Below are 15,593 nucleotides of genomic sequence, written 5' to 3' on the forward strand. Positions count from 1 at the left end.
TAATATGGTTAGATTAGGCCAACCCTAACTTTTACATTTTTGGGCTGGCTACCGGCCTGATTATGCCTACATACTAGATGCTAAATTTAACAACGTAGCATTTTAGTAGGAAAAATAAACGCTTAATTTTTTCAATGAAACGTTTCAGTATGTAGAATATGCTAAATTTGAAACAAAACTTTATATTAATTCAAAATGTTAGAATTCCAAAAAATTATAACTATTACTATTATTATTATTATTATTATTATTATTATTATTATTATTATTATTATTTCGAAAAACTCTGGAAAGGCTAATTCGTAAAGATAGAGAATTATTTTCGTTTAGAGGCTAATTTGATTTGTGTAAAAATTTGCATCCGGAAGTTAGTGTTGTGGACATGTACTCGTTTATCATCAATCTTGTGGCCCCTCGTAGCATAGTCCTGGATATTCCTCGTTCATACAAGGCAAATGCCGGAATGGTACCTAACTTATAGGTCCCAGGCCGCTACCTTCCTTCCCCAATCCTTTCTTCCTTACCTTTCCTCAAATATTGTGATCACCGAGGGACGTCATTCCTCAGATACAACGTTCTAAATGACCATATATGCCGAAAGCAGAGAAATCTAATTCCAAATCCTAATCCTAGTGACTGCCTAACATGGTCATAGATGCCGAAAGCCCATAAATCTAATTCCTAATCCTAATCCTAGCGATAGCCTTAAATGGCCATAGATGCCGAAAGCCCAGAAATCTAATTCCTAATTCTAATCCTAGTGACGACCTAACATGGCTATAGATGCCGAAAACCCAGAAATCTAATTCCTAATCCTAATCCTAGTGACGGCCTAATATGGCCATAGATGCCGAAAGCCCAGAAATCTAATTCCTAATCCTAGTGACGACCGAACATGGCCATAGATGCCGAAAGCCCAGAAATCTAATTCCTCATCCGGGGCCGCGGTGGCTCAGTGGTAGAGCGTTCACCTCTGGTGCTAGGAATCTCGGGTTCAAACCCTGCTCCCGCCAAGTGAACTTTGTGGTGGACAAACACCGTGTGCGTGGGTTTTCTCGGGGTTCTCCCGTTTCCTCCCACTTTCTTCATTCCACCATTTCATTCATTACTCATTATCACCGTCTCCTTTAGCCTAACCGGCATAACCGTGGGACGTAAAACTCAAAATTTCATTTCTTTTCATTTTTTAATTCCTCATCCTAATCTTAGTGACGCCCTAACATGGCCATAGATGCCAAAAGCCCGGAAATCTAATTCCTAATCCTAGTGACGGCCTACCATGGCCATAAATGCCGAAAACTCAGAAATCTAATTCCTAATTCTAATCCTAGTGAAGGCCTAGCATGGCCATAGATGCCAAAAGCCCACAAATCTAAATCCTTATCATCCTTTAACTTTATAGTAAAACTTTTATTTTGGTTTGTCACAGCCAACACATATGTAAACCCACATTATATGCTAATTGCGTAAGCAAATATGACGACATCATTATAAACTAAATATTACGTATGCATGATAGAGTTTGAGGTGCTGGTAAAGAGTTCCTTTTCCTTTTTGTTTAAAAAGAAATCTCTCTTTTTAACGTCACTATAGATTTTTCCTTGTTGTTTTTATGACTACAAAACCACGACCTGAATTTGGTTAAATCATTTATGCAAAAAATTGCGCTGATTTCATTTTTCCGTTGAAATCATTGATGACTTAATCATGACAAATGATGTCATGTTGTGTGGACAGTGAAAAAACAGAAAAGAAAAAAAATTCGAAAATATTTCCTGACAAACAGGTAAAGAAAAATGAGATTTATTTTACCAACAGTTTAACATTCTTCCTTCGTTACAAAGAGATCTTTTGTTTCGTGGTTCCCAACCTTTTCTGACTGACGGCACACTTTTACTGAACGTTCAGGGCACCGCGACACACATGTTTGATATTTTTATTATAAATAATAATAATAATAATAATAATAATAATAATAATAATAATAATAATAATAATAATAATAATAATAATAATAATAATAATAATAATAATAATAATAATATCTGTTATAGTAGTGAAACCAATTACTTTTTATAATGACTCTATATAGCACTGAGCAATATTGCTACCGCTGGAGGTGTTGACTTCTACAGCCTGTCTCGATTTTAACTTATTATTATTATATTCTTCATGATTTTTTAATTCCAAAATTTATCGACACACCTACGTGACTCACCAGTGTGTCGCGACACATCGGTTGAGAACCACTGGTCTAGTCCAACGTTGAGATAATACTTGTAAACTCAACTACCTTTGCTGTGCTGTGGGGCATCAAATCAAGATTTTATTTTATTATTTTCTTTCTTATTGAATTCTTGCAGCTCACCTTTCTAACTCACTACAAGATACCCTTAGTCGCACACAGGCCCGCAACCAGAGGGGGGCTAGGGCCCCCCTTAACTTTCCGTGGCCCCTCCAATCCTTCACACAAAATGCTCTTATTAATACAAAAAATACAATTTAGCTATTGGTAAGAGAATGTTTAATAATTTGCCCCCCTAACATATTCATGCTCCCCCCCCCCTCAAATCTCTGTGGCTGGTTGTGGTCCTGGTCGCACAGTCCCTCCGGCGTTACTATTGTGTTATATTGTCAGATTTGGTCTTGCCGTTTATTTTACTTGACCGGCGTTAACCATTATTTTCTATATGAAATTGAAAATGACTGTGTTTGTGACTTAATAACTTTTGACCGTGTGCGTGGGTTTTCTCGGGGTTCTCCCGTTTCCTCCCACTGTCTTCATTCCACCATTTCATTCATCTCTCATCATCACCGTCTCCTTTAGCCTAACCGGCATAACCGTGGGACGTAAAACTCAAAAATTTCATTTCATTTTTTAAAAATAACTTTTGAACCACGCAACAGATCTCGATCAAATTTTCAACATAGATGAGGTTCGAGTCTGGGTTAGTTTTATATGATTTTACTTTGACGGTGCAACTTAAGGGGATGATCGAAAATGACCGATATTAGTGTCGAGTCCATAGTTTTCGGGGTTCGCTGAGATGAACAGTGACACTTCCGATGTCGTTTAAATCCAAATTTAGCTCCGCAACTTGGAGCAGGGGGAGATAAATAAAAAATGATCGATTACGGACACTGTAATTGGGTTATGTAGCTTGTTGTGTCTAGAAATTAATTAATTAATTAATTAGTACCGAATCGATAGTTTTCGTGGTCGCTGAGTCGAACAGTGACACTTAGGGTGTCGTTTAAATCCAAATTCAGCCCTTTATGCCCAAAATGAAATGTATTCTCCCCGTCTGAAGAAAGGATATTCTGCTAGTTAGAAATACATTACAGGCGTTTATTTACTTTTAATAAAACTCGTAGAGGAAACTAACATGATTTTTTCCCCGTTTTTTCTGTTCTCTTACTGTATTTCAAACGTAAAAAAAAAAAATGATTCATTTTTTCCAATCTATTAAAACCAAAAATGAAATATGTAACGGTGATTTGCATCCAGTTCTTTCGTGTTTCTGTTCCTCCTGAACGAATCATTTATCAAGGAACTCTCTTTTACACGCTTCATACAAAATATTTCTTAGCGTTTCGTATAACTTCACTTGAATAAAACTGATAATACTTTTTTTTTTTTTGCTTGATTTCTTCTGTTGTTTCTTGTAACAAATCTTTGTCGGTAGAAAATGGTGGACAGCTTTGCGTGTTTGTAATTAATCTAATATTTGTTGGATCATGGTGGTATTCCTCCCTTTTTCCTTCTCGGTAGAGCAGAATAGTGCTTCAGACAGTATTAAAACGTCTTTATATTCTCCCAATGTTCCACGTAATAAGACTACAATCTCCCCCTTTGACATGTGAAGATGTAGTTGCCACTTCGAAACAAAGAGCCTACTTTTATATCCCTACCTGTCTCACTTTTCAGTGTTACCATCCAGATTCAGGTAAAAAAGAGAAACTTACGAGAAAATATGAATTCCCCACTAAAAATGTCCCTCCCTATCATTTTATGGTAAATTCTAGGTTTTGTTTTGTTTCCAATGCAGATTCCAAATAGTAAACACATATTATATTGTAAGTCGCTATATTAAAATTATAATTCTTTGGTGCAGGACGCTCGCTTTAATTCCTGGTGGGATCTCTTATGTGGTTCGGATTCTACACACAGAACCACAGACGCGTTAGTTGACACAAAAAAATGCATAACTTTTGTGACTCCAGCAAAACGTTTAGATGCATAATTTTTAAGGATGCAACTAAATGCATAATGAAAACTGTGTTAATTGATGCACTTGTGTGCATAAAATTTATTATGCAGATAAACGTTTTGCTGAAATCACAAAATGTTATGCATTTTTTTGTCTCCTACTGAAGCATTTACATGCATTAATTGAAACAATGGTTGGTATCGCTGGTTGCATATTCCCTAAATATACAGGATTTCCAAGCGTGTGAAAACGATTAAATAAATTTAGAACACTACTAAAAATATGTAATCGAGGCTTTTTGGGTAATGCAGGACAGAGTACAGATATTCCATATTACATGAGAGCCTCTACGGCCATTTTGGAAGTAGTCATACTGGATTTGAGTTAATTAAGTGAAATATAGACTTTACGATACACTACTATTTTTGAAATAAAGTGTGATTTTTAAAGACATTAACAAGATTGTTTTCTATATTCTTTGTTAACGAAATTTTGATCACATAGGTCTAGATACAAAAACTTGTCATTGTAAATTTATGATCATAATTTTGTTCAGGATGCAAACAAGCAGAGAGGAAACTACCATAATATCGTTACGAAATCACACCTTATTTCAACAATAGTATCGGATCGTAAAGTTCCCATTTCACTGAATTAATTAAAATCCAGTATGATACCTTCCAAAATGGTCGCAGAGGCTCTCATGTAAAGTGGAATATTTTCACTCTGTCATGCATCACACTAATAAACCTCGATTTCATAGTTTTGGTAGTGTTGTAAATTTATTCCATCGTTTTCACACCCTTGACAACCCTGTATATCAGATGTGCAATATACAATTTAGGCCACTCAATTTATGAGATCCATCTAAACTATGTCACAACCATTATGAGAAAATAGTTACAAAAATAAGGCCTTCAAATAGTATATCTTACAAGTCAAAAAAGGAAAAGAACTCAATTTATTATACCTAGGTACATAGCTTTTTTTTTTTTTTTTTTTTTTTTACAGGTTGCTCTACAAGAGCAGTTTTGCCATTTTCACTAAAGCTAAAATCCCAAATTATCTTTGGTGAAATAAAAGAACATGGGTCAATGTAAGAAAAATCGTACCGATAGCAAATCTAGCTATGGGAAACACAAAACTTTACAGAGTAACAAAAAAAAAAAAAAAAAAAAAAAAGTGGAAACTACCAACTTAGATTATAAATCAAACTTTGTATGTCTATGTTCTCTGAATCTTTCTATCGCTTTTTTATAATATATTGTAGTATACTAATTTATGCCCGTTTGGCCTTTTTCCGTTTCGCCTTATGCCCTCAAAACATTTTGCCATACAACCGATAAGGATGTTATCTTAAGGCGGAAGGGGAATTCCCGTTTGGCCTTTTCCTGCTTGACCTTATAACGTACAAGGGAATTTTCACTCTGTTTCTGTAACAAAGAGGGATTTATCTTATTCTTAACTGCAACGTCTCTTCTATTTCAGACAAATTAAACTCAAATATCTTAGAACATAAATTTTATTATCACACCCGAAATAGCATATCAAGTTTCTATGTGGATATAATATGAAACAGCATCAGTATATGAAATTACATCAATTTCACTGTTCTTAAGTCTATCTTTTAGGCGGTGAATCCTGTCGTCAAACCGTCTCTACCTTAGCTTTCTAAGTGTGTTTTCTGATAACCACTTGAAGAAGTACTCGCAATCCTTCATTTTCACGTTGCCTGTCTTTCATTAATTCAATGAAAGAATGTATGTCTAAGTGATCCCTTGATGCCTTTCTTCGTAATTTGACGTGCCACTGTCTTGCATTGTTAGTCATTTGTTCTTGATCGTTTTCAAAGTGATTCCACAAGTCACTGCAAATAGGTAAAAATACATCATTAGCACATTAAAAATTCAAAGGATTGCAGGAGAATCTACGTTGGAAAGTCGATGGCAAAATTTTGGGTGAACCTAATTTATTTCTTTTGCAAAGCAAAAGAATGTGTTCTTTTGATAATTTACAAATCAGTGAATGTAGAATCTTCAATACATGCACGTCGCAAGAAAATCTATATTACACTTTACATTAGGTGTTAATGGAAAAAATGCTATACTGTAGAGTGCTCGGGATAGCTTAATTAATGATTTAATTATAAAAAACAATCATTAATTTTTTGCACTAAACGTCATCTATTTATATAGGAAAGAAAACATACTTACAGAGAAAATAACGTGTCACCATCATCCAGCCAAGTGTCTATAAGATAATCATGGAACTCCTCCTTCATAGAACGTCAGGCGCATCTTCTTGCAAACGTACAAACACTACATCTAAATGGGAAGTTGGTACCAGAGGCTGTGCTGCTGCATGTCGAATCCATCTTTTTACTTCAGTGTTCTCTTTGTACAATTGAGAAAGTTCTAACTGCTGAACCTTCTTCCAAACAGACTGAGAGAAGTGGAAGGAACATCCTGTGATTTTAACCAGGAAATACTTTATTTATAGCATTGATTGCTACTTTCTTAAGATCAATAGAAACTTCTTTCAACTTGAAACGCAGTCCAAATTTCTCAGCTTCTTCCATGATTATCTCCAGTAATCTTACATGTGTCTCTTGCTTTTTACTGGGCAATATGCAGAAGAGGAGAACAAATACCTGGCCGAAATATTTTCCGTGCAGGATGTACATTTGGGAGAAAAGGAGAGGTACAGTCTTAAATGTCCCTCCATTACAATCCTGTCGCACTGACACATAATTTTCAAAGTTCCAATAGTGCCGAAAACCTGTTGAAGATAGAAAGACTAGAATAAACAACACAGACATTCTAAAGAAAATCCTTTAATATTAATATTCTTACTCCTATTACTATTGTCACAACAGATTTTCACGATTTCAAAAAAAAAAAAAAAAAAAAAAAAAAAAAAAAACGTAAGAAATGATAAACTATTTTCTTGATTACTAAAATATAACTTACAAGAATTCTACTGGTGTCATCGCCTTCATCCCCCAATAAAAGTTTTTGCCGTCCTGCGTTTCGCTCCACGATCCTTCCACATTCAATTTATTCAATCTTTGCGATAGTGGTGCCCGGTTCAGCTCGTACGTTATATAGAGAGTGTTTAACGGCACCAAAAATAGGGACAATAGATGCAGTTTCACCACAGTAATTTCCCTTAGCAATCTTCTTCCTGGAGAGAAGAAAATAAATTCATTTTAAACATCAACAGCAAAAAAAAAAAAAAAAAGTCATACTTTCCCTCTAGAAAGTAAAGACAGACGGAATATTGCTTAACTACGACCGGTTAATTGTGTTACACTATAAATAAAAAAAAAAAAATGGACTATGTATTTGTGTGCTAGCTAGGATGCCATTTAAGAAAAGTTCCACATCTAAAGTTCTAAAATAACTTTTGGAAAAGTTGCACGAGTAAATATTAGAAACATGCAGAGAAGCTTCAGTGTCAAAATTACTTATACCTTATTACAACTATTATATATACTTACCTATACTTACCTATATGTCTTAGTAATTGTTGATGTTCGTTCTTCCGCCGCTCTCTTCTTCATATGTGAGGTACAAATACAAGGCTACATGAGCAATTTTTTAAACAGTAACGCAGATAACACAACATTCTGAACACTTGCTTTGATTATACGCTATTCTGTTCGTTCAAACGTAAATACTACTAGCATTACAAATGTTTTCCAAAATGACACTAAATTTCCCTATCATAACTTGAAAATCCCCTTCGCTGGTGTAAGGCGAAATGGAAAGGGCAAAGGGGAATTCCTGTTTCGCCTTACAATCAAATTAGCATATACTATCTTAGCATCATAGCCTGAAGTAATGAAAACAGGCACAAGGCGAAACGGGAAAAGGCCAAACGGGAAGACATCCAAAGTTTCATTTTAAAATCATCTGAAAGAATTGTTTACTTACATTTCCCTGTTTTTAATTATTAAAGATATATTTTGCAAACGGACAAATACGTGGACGTTTCGAATTAGGTACAAAAATATGAAGACTGTTCTTGTGATGTATAATTACAATATTCTAAAAAAGTTATATTTCTGGGATAAAAGTCTGTAGGTCTATAGTAATTTACCATGTTAAATTCAAATCTGAAATCAGAATTTCGCTATCAGGTTTACTTTCTCAGTAATATAGGATGTTACGTAAGTACACGACGCATGTTCTTAAAAAAAAAAAAAAAAAACTGAAAATGGAACAGTAACTGAGACGTTACTGGTTTAGCCTGTAGCATGTTTTCTAGTACGTGTGTCTCTTGTCTCTACTGACACATCATCAGTAGCCTTCTGACATGCTGAGTTATGTTTCTTTCATTTCCCATTCATGAAACTACGAATTTTAATTAAAAATGAAGTAACAGTCAGTTTAAATCTCATAATCAAATTGAATTCATTGGAAGAACATAACACTAGTGGAAAATCCTGTTAACCTCTGAAAAGTTAACCTGATAATGATACCAGAAATTACATTTGAAATTTCCTTTCCTTATTATACGCTGTGTTAAAACGGCACCATTCACATTTCCCTATCATGTCCCTGAAACGGAAAGTTTGAGGGGAAAAATAAGGCTTTTGGTAGAAAAAATCCCTTCTTTCTATTTTGGGTCCCTCCGGAACACCCTGTGTTAACACACAGATCTCAAAATAAACTGAAAAATACTAAATGGTGTACGAAACGTGTGTACAAAATTTCAAGCTTCTATCTTGAATAGTAAGGATGGGAGAAACAAATTACCAATCAGCTAAGAACATCCCCACAGTGGCCCAGATGACTCAAAAAGATTCGCATGTAATATAAAAATTTTCTGAGACATCCTAGGGTCATGTTTTACACTTCATTCTCATCAGAATAGAACAGTCTTTCAAACGGTACCATTCATATGTTTCCGTCATGTATCTGAAGCGGGAAAAATTGCAAAAAATGGGATTTTTATTAAAATATCCCTTTTTCTAGCATTTCTGGACCCCTCCCCCCCTGTGTTAACACACAGATCTCAAAATCAACTGAAAAATGTTAAGGGCATAGTGATATGTCTACAAAATTTCAAGCTTCTATTTAGAACAGTAAGGTAAATATATATATATATATTAACACATGTGCTAAGAATATCCCCACAATACCCCAAATTCCCGCAAAACGGGAAATTTTCTAAGACATCCCTATTTACCCTAGGATCATGGTTCGTACCTCATTTTCTTCAGAATGGAAAGTACTTTCTAACGTTACCAATCACATGTCTTCATCATGTATCTGAGGCGGGAAAATCTCGATAAAGAGATTTATTAAAATATCCCTTTTTAAAACCTTTTTACCCGTTTGAACACAACTTGGGGCACCGCAGAGATCTGAAATATATCTGTAGAATACTAAGGAGTACACTGAATGTATGTGCAAAATATCGATCTTCTAGGTGCAAAAGTAAGCCCGCCAAAAAATAATATGCCCACAGTACCATAAATTCCCGTTTAAAACAAGATCTCAGGTAAAAATTTCCTGAGACATCCTTATTTACATTAGCATTATGGTTCGTACCTCATTCTCTTCAGAATAGAACAGCCTTTGAAACGTTTTCCATTCGCATGTCTCCGTCGAGTATCTGAGCGGGAAAATCGAGAAAAAGGGAATTTTTGTTATAGGTGCAAAAGTAAGTAACTCAAAAAATAGTAAAAATAGGCCTAACAAAAAATTCTTTAGTTTTAAGTTATGACGTATCACACCCTATGTTTCGACCTAGAAAGGCGTAAAACCATACGTAACGTGTTCTAGAACGCTTCCACTATAGAAAAAAAGCTTTATTAGTACTTTTTAAATCGAATAATGAAAATACAACCCTAACGTATAAACATATACGATATATGTAAGGGTTAATGCCGTGCTACTGTTTTTAACCTTCAATTTATTTCCTGCTCAATAGTAGGCATACCCGTGTTTTGTCAATATTTACTTCAATATCACGAAATCGGGGCTTTTGGCCCGATACTCTAACCATCACAATTACGTGACCATGTGTGACTTGTAGTAGATACTCAACTATTGGTATGTGCAGGACAAGGGCGCCGTTTTCTGTGTAACTTTGGAGGGCCCTATGAAAGATATGCATTAGTAGAAAGGAAAAATGAACGACCATGTACTGTAGAAATAGGAGAACCTGCTTCAACTTAGCAATTTGGCCCCCTTCGTTAGAGGACCATTTCAACTTTGGGGGTCCCAGACCACTAAACCCCCCAGGATCGGCGCCCTTGGTGCAGGAGTAACAACTTATGCGAGTTAAATGAAGTTTTTCTAAATAATCAACCTTCACCTAATAAGAATATTAAGTATTATTATTATTATTATTATTATTATTATTATTATTATTATTATTATTAATAATAATAATAATAATAATAATAATAATAATAACAGCGGTTCGGAGTTCACTCATGCATCGGATATATTTGATGAGAATCAAGCAGCCACTAGCATGAGTCACTTCAACATACAGTATGTACTGTAGTTAACCTAAATATTTCTTCACTCCTTTGTGGATTTTTGTAGGAAACGAGTTCCTTCTGAGAATCCCTTATGGCTTTGTCTCTATTCTTGTTGCTATTTTTGTTTTGCTAACGGTACTTTTCTTAATAACTACATACTTGCACTACCTAACACAATAATATCGTATTTTAATATACACTTACCTCCGTTTTTCTAAGCAGACTCCAGCACTAGACAAAAGAACACACACAATAACAAGTCAGAATTCGCTCCACAACACGAAAACCAGTCGAGCATGCGCAGTAAGTGCTGGAGACTAGCTTCAAACAAAACACGACAGGTGACGCTCACATCAAGAAGAAATGCATCAGTTCCGATGCAAAGATCTGCATCAATTGAGTAATCTTAAACCACAATGCATTTATATGTCTCAAATGACCCATTTTTTATTTTCGATCGTTCTCTAGGGTTGAAAATGCTGCGCATCAGTGACAAAAACGAAATTTATACATATTAACGCGCCATTTGATGCACGTAAATGTTTCAAATTTCCTATGATGCACTTGTAGTTCTGTGTGTACGTTAAAGTCTAGATTCCCGTCTCGTATAGCCTCGCTGCTGAAAGAGAAGCTGAATTCCATTCTACTGTCTAGCCGGCGATTTTTGAATAGCTTAAGATTTAGGATTTAAATTTTTGGGCTTTCGGCATCTAAGGCCATTAAGCCCGTCACGTTTGAGGGATGATGTCCCTCGATGAGCACACTATCCGGGAAAAGGGAAGGAAGAAAAGGTTGGGGAAATAAGGAAGCGGCCTGGGACCTATATATTAGGTACCACCCCGGCATTTGCCTGGTGTGAATGAGAAAACCCCAGGAAAACCTCATTCAGAATAGCTAGCCTGAAAAAGATTTTTTAAACTTTTTCGACCGAGTACTTCCACCAGGAACTTAACCCGGGACCGCTCGCTCCGATTCTGAATAGTTTGTCAGATACCCAAGCAAAGATATTCAGATCGCCAGAGGCCAGGTTCGTCTCGGCGCCCATAAGAGATACCGGTAAGCAGTGGCGGATCCAGGATATGATCAAGGGAGGGGCTAACCATAGTTTGCTGTTTTCTCCAGTGTAAAGCAGGATTGAAGCCCATTTTATCCAGTGTAAATCTGAGCGTCAAGGGGGGAGGCTATAGCCCCTATAACCCACCTCTTGGATCCGCCACTGCCGGTAAGCATTGTACCACTGAGCCACCGTGCATCCCTCGAGTGTACGTATCCTGTGTTTCAAAATTGTGTGACGACTGTTTGTGGAGAGAATATTCTGATGTTGGCAACACTGCTCCCTTCCAACATGACAAGACGCAAAGGTCGCATTTCATTTATAAATTTCTGTTAAGACTAACACAAGCAAAAGGAACTTGGGACCATAAATCAATTATCTTTGCTTTGTTTTTCCGTCGCAACATCTGGCCCGCGGCCCAAGCGATATGCATCGGAGATTAGCTTTCCTTAACTTTTCAACCCCCATTATAAAAGTCTCCCCCCGCCCCTTTCTCGTTCAAAGCTAATACTTCCTAGGAGTTCAATTTAGCCCCCTTGGATGGTAGAAGTAACGAGAAATAGATCAGACTTATTTTTCTACAACCATGAAATTTGATACTGGCCTCAAACATAACGTAAATTATAGAAAAGCAAATTAATAACTTAACCCTCCTTGCTACAAGTCTCGATATAAACCTTGTAAACGAATATATTACCATTACATTTACATACTAAAATAATGAAGTGTAAATATGGGAATCATAACGAGTCGCTACCGGTGTTTTTTAAATACGTACTGAATTAGAAGCATAGGTGGCAGATGTTCATATGTTAATATAAGAAGTTTTAAAAGTAATTTGTTGTCAATTAGGCAAAGAGGAAAATGTTAAGTTTATTTTATTAATATATTAAAATAACTTGTAACAGGATAAAGTTAACAGTTGTTCGTTTTTTTTTTCCGCTTCGTTGCCGGGCGATATGAGAATTAAAACTTCAATATTAATTTTCTTTACACTTCTAAAACGAAATCTTTTAATCTGTGTTTGAGTGTGCAGTGGCGTTTCGTGACATTTTTTGAGGGGACACGGTCTCTGATAGGGGCACAAGACTGATTGCTAACGAAAGTGACTGTTTTGACGTGGTCAAAGCTCAAAGGCGTTCTTTATCTTATATCTTCAGATTTACGAAGTTATTATTGGCAGGTCACTTGCTGCAACTGAGAAGCTTCCATGCTCCACGTACTTCCGCTAACGTCTTTGTCTTCACGTACGATTTTTCTGTTTTGAAATCGTCCATTAATTGTAGTCTCCTTCGCCCCCTCCCTGTCTTTCCTGCCACCATACCCACTGGCAAGTCTTTGATGATACATTCCTTCTTATCCAATGTCTCAACCAGTTTCTCTTCCTCTTCTTAATAATATCTTAAAATTGTTCTTTTCTCCACCACCATTTTTAACACCCTCTCATTCGTTTTTTGCTCGACCCAGCTAATTCTAACTATTCTTCTCTACACCCACATTTCGAAAACTTCCAGTCGTTTTTCGTCATTTTTGCGTAATGACCATGTTTCTGACCCCGTACAATACTCCACACGAAGCATTTTATGAGTCTTTTTCTCAACTTTTTATTCAAGGTCCCACAAAATAATCTTTTCTTCATCCTAAAGGCTTCTTTCGCCGTTTCTATCGTTGCTTTTATTTCACTTATTATTGGAACTTACAATCCTCTCTTATTTACTAATGTTGAAGTACATTTAACTATCTAACTAGGTAGTCACCACATGAGTTTCCATGCGCGACACAGCCTATGACGTCATTCTTAAATTATTTTCGCCTATTTCGCCACACCGGTCAAAAAATTTAAATAACCACATTTCCATCTCTAATGAACCTCATGTCCGGGTTCAGCTCTCACTAAAATGTATTTTCGTTCTTAGATATACTCTTCATACAAATTATTATTTGCTGTTTTATTGGTCAAATTATATCCAATCAATTATATTCAATTTTAACAATTACATTATGACAGAACATCTGCTAGTCCTAGTTAGTCACTGTAAGCTTAGTAAAATCTTGGCAACTCGAACTTTCTTACCATTTTGAGGTAAGAATTGCCCTGATTAATATATATATTGCCAGTTGAGTATATTTGTTATAGTGACTGCGACACTATCAATTATTTAGGCATTGAGGGACGAAATAGGCAAAATAAGATTGGCTTAAATTGAAACTATAAGTCCAATATAAACTTTAAAACGTTATTTTTGATCATATCTTTAATATTAAAGAATAGGCATTTTGCCTAATATCCGGTCTCTAATTGTAACATTGACTCAACTGTAAGATTCTACAGGTATCACTGGCAAATATTCTCGTACAAACTGCTATCAAGCCCAAAATGAAAGTATGGTTGACATTAGAAGGACGATAAAACGTAATTAGAAGTAATTGTCAATTTATCTGCTAATATTAACAGTATTTTCTCTTTTCTCTCTAATTTTAACAATTACATTATGACAGAATAGTAGCTACTTTTTCATTGTAAATTTAGAACCAAATCTTGGCTGATCGAAATTTTGAGTTTTACGTCCCACGGTTATGCCGGTTAGGCTAAAGGAGACGGTGATGATGAGAGATGAATGAAATGGTGGAATGAAGAAAGTGGGAGGAAACGGGAGAACCCCGAGAAAACCCACGCACACGGCGTTTGTCCACCACAAAGTTCACTTGGCGGGAGCAGGGTTTGAACCCGGGATTCCAAGCACCGGAGGTGAATTCTCTACCACTGAGCCACCGCGGCCCCATACTTGGCTGATCGAACCTATTTTATCATTTTGAGATAGCTGTCGTTATTATTACTAATTTATTATAATCTTTTTCATTCCACCCTCTTTTACATGTCACCATACTTCAGATAGGCATAATACCCTAATCGGTTTCTATTTGCTTTTCTTTCTTTCTTTCTTTTTTTTTTAAATACTTCCAAATTGCCATTAAACACGATGGTTTTTGGTGAAATGTTGCTGCGAAGAATAGTTAAAATACACCTTACAAATGATGACTTCTTATCCATCTTCACGAGTCGACAAGTAAAATGATAGTCGGCGAATATAAAACGTACATTTATACTACTTTTCGTCGAGACGTCGGTCGGTCTGACCAAGGAATCTGTCTTGTGCTCTTTTTTTTTTCATCCCCGCCGCTCTCTTTAATGGAGCTCCGAAGCGTAATGAGTGCTCGAAATGGGAGCTGTGTGATGGCTTAGAAGCACTCCGCTTGGATTTTCATCCATTACATCAACGACATCTACCCCCATTAACAGCAGATTGTCCCAGACGCGCACTCTCTCTCTCTTTCTCTGGTGAGGCCATTAGCTAAAGCTGATAAAGGCTTTACCAACTGCAATGTTGCCAGGGTGTAAGAGAAACAGATTCATTCACTGTATGTACACTCAGGAAGTTAAATATAGCGTTTGCAAATAAAGGGGAAGATTTCTTAAATAATTGGTAAATGAAGCAAATAAGGAAATGAACCTAAGTCTCAGTAATCCATTGCTGTGTTATTGTCAGGATTTCATAGTAAAACAATAATGTATAACTGACAGGCAGTGGCGTATTTACGATTTTGTTTCGGGGGGGCGGGGGGCTTTGCTAACTTTATTCCTGGAAATGTGAACATTCTGCAAGATCTTTAATTTACTTTAATACAATTTCGGGCGGGCTTAAGTCCGGAACACCCTTAAATACGCCACTGCTGACATATACCGTATTCTGTCAAAATGTTGTTGGTAAAAGTACAATCGAAATTACTGTAACATTACGAAAACCTTTAATATTAAACTTGACAATGA

General features: G+C 36.1%; 1 protein-coding gene and 1 long non-coding RNA gene across 7 annotated transcripts in view; one reads left to right on the forward strand and one right to left on the reverse strand.

The window, feature by feature from the left end:
• LOC145675925 (transcription factor Sp9-like) overlaps positions 1-15,593 on the forward strand; it is a 259,760-nt gene that overhangs the window by 230,410 nt on the left and 13,757 nt on the right. The window lies entirely within an intron of this gene.
• LOC145676122 (uncharacterized) lies at positions 5,692-8,406 on the reverse strand. The gene is made up of 2 exons (XR_014129299.1): positions 6,425-8,406; positions 5,692-6,078 (listed from the first exon to the last, which is right to left on the reverse strand). It is a non-coding gene; the product is annotated as an uncharacterized LOC145676122 (long non-coding RNA).

The sequence above is a fragment of the Thermobia domestica genome, chromosome 18, assembly GCF_964235325.1.
Source record: "Thermobia domestica chromosome 18, izTheDome1.hap1.1, whole genome shotgun sequence".
Lineage (NCBI taxonomy): Eukaryota > Metazoa > Arthropoda > Insecta > Zygentoma > Lepismatidae > Thermobia > Thermobia domestica.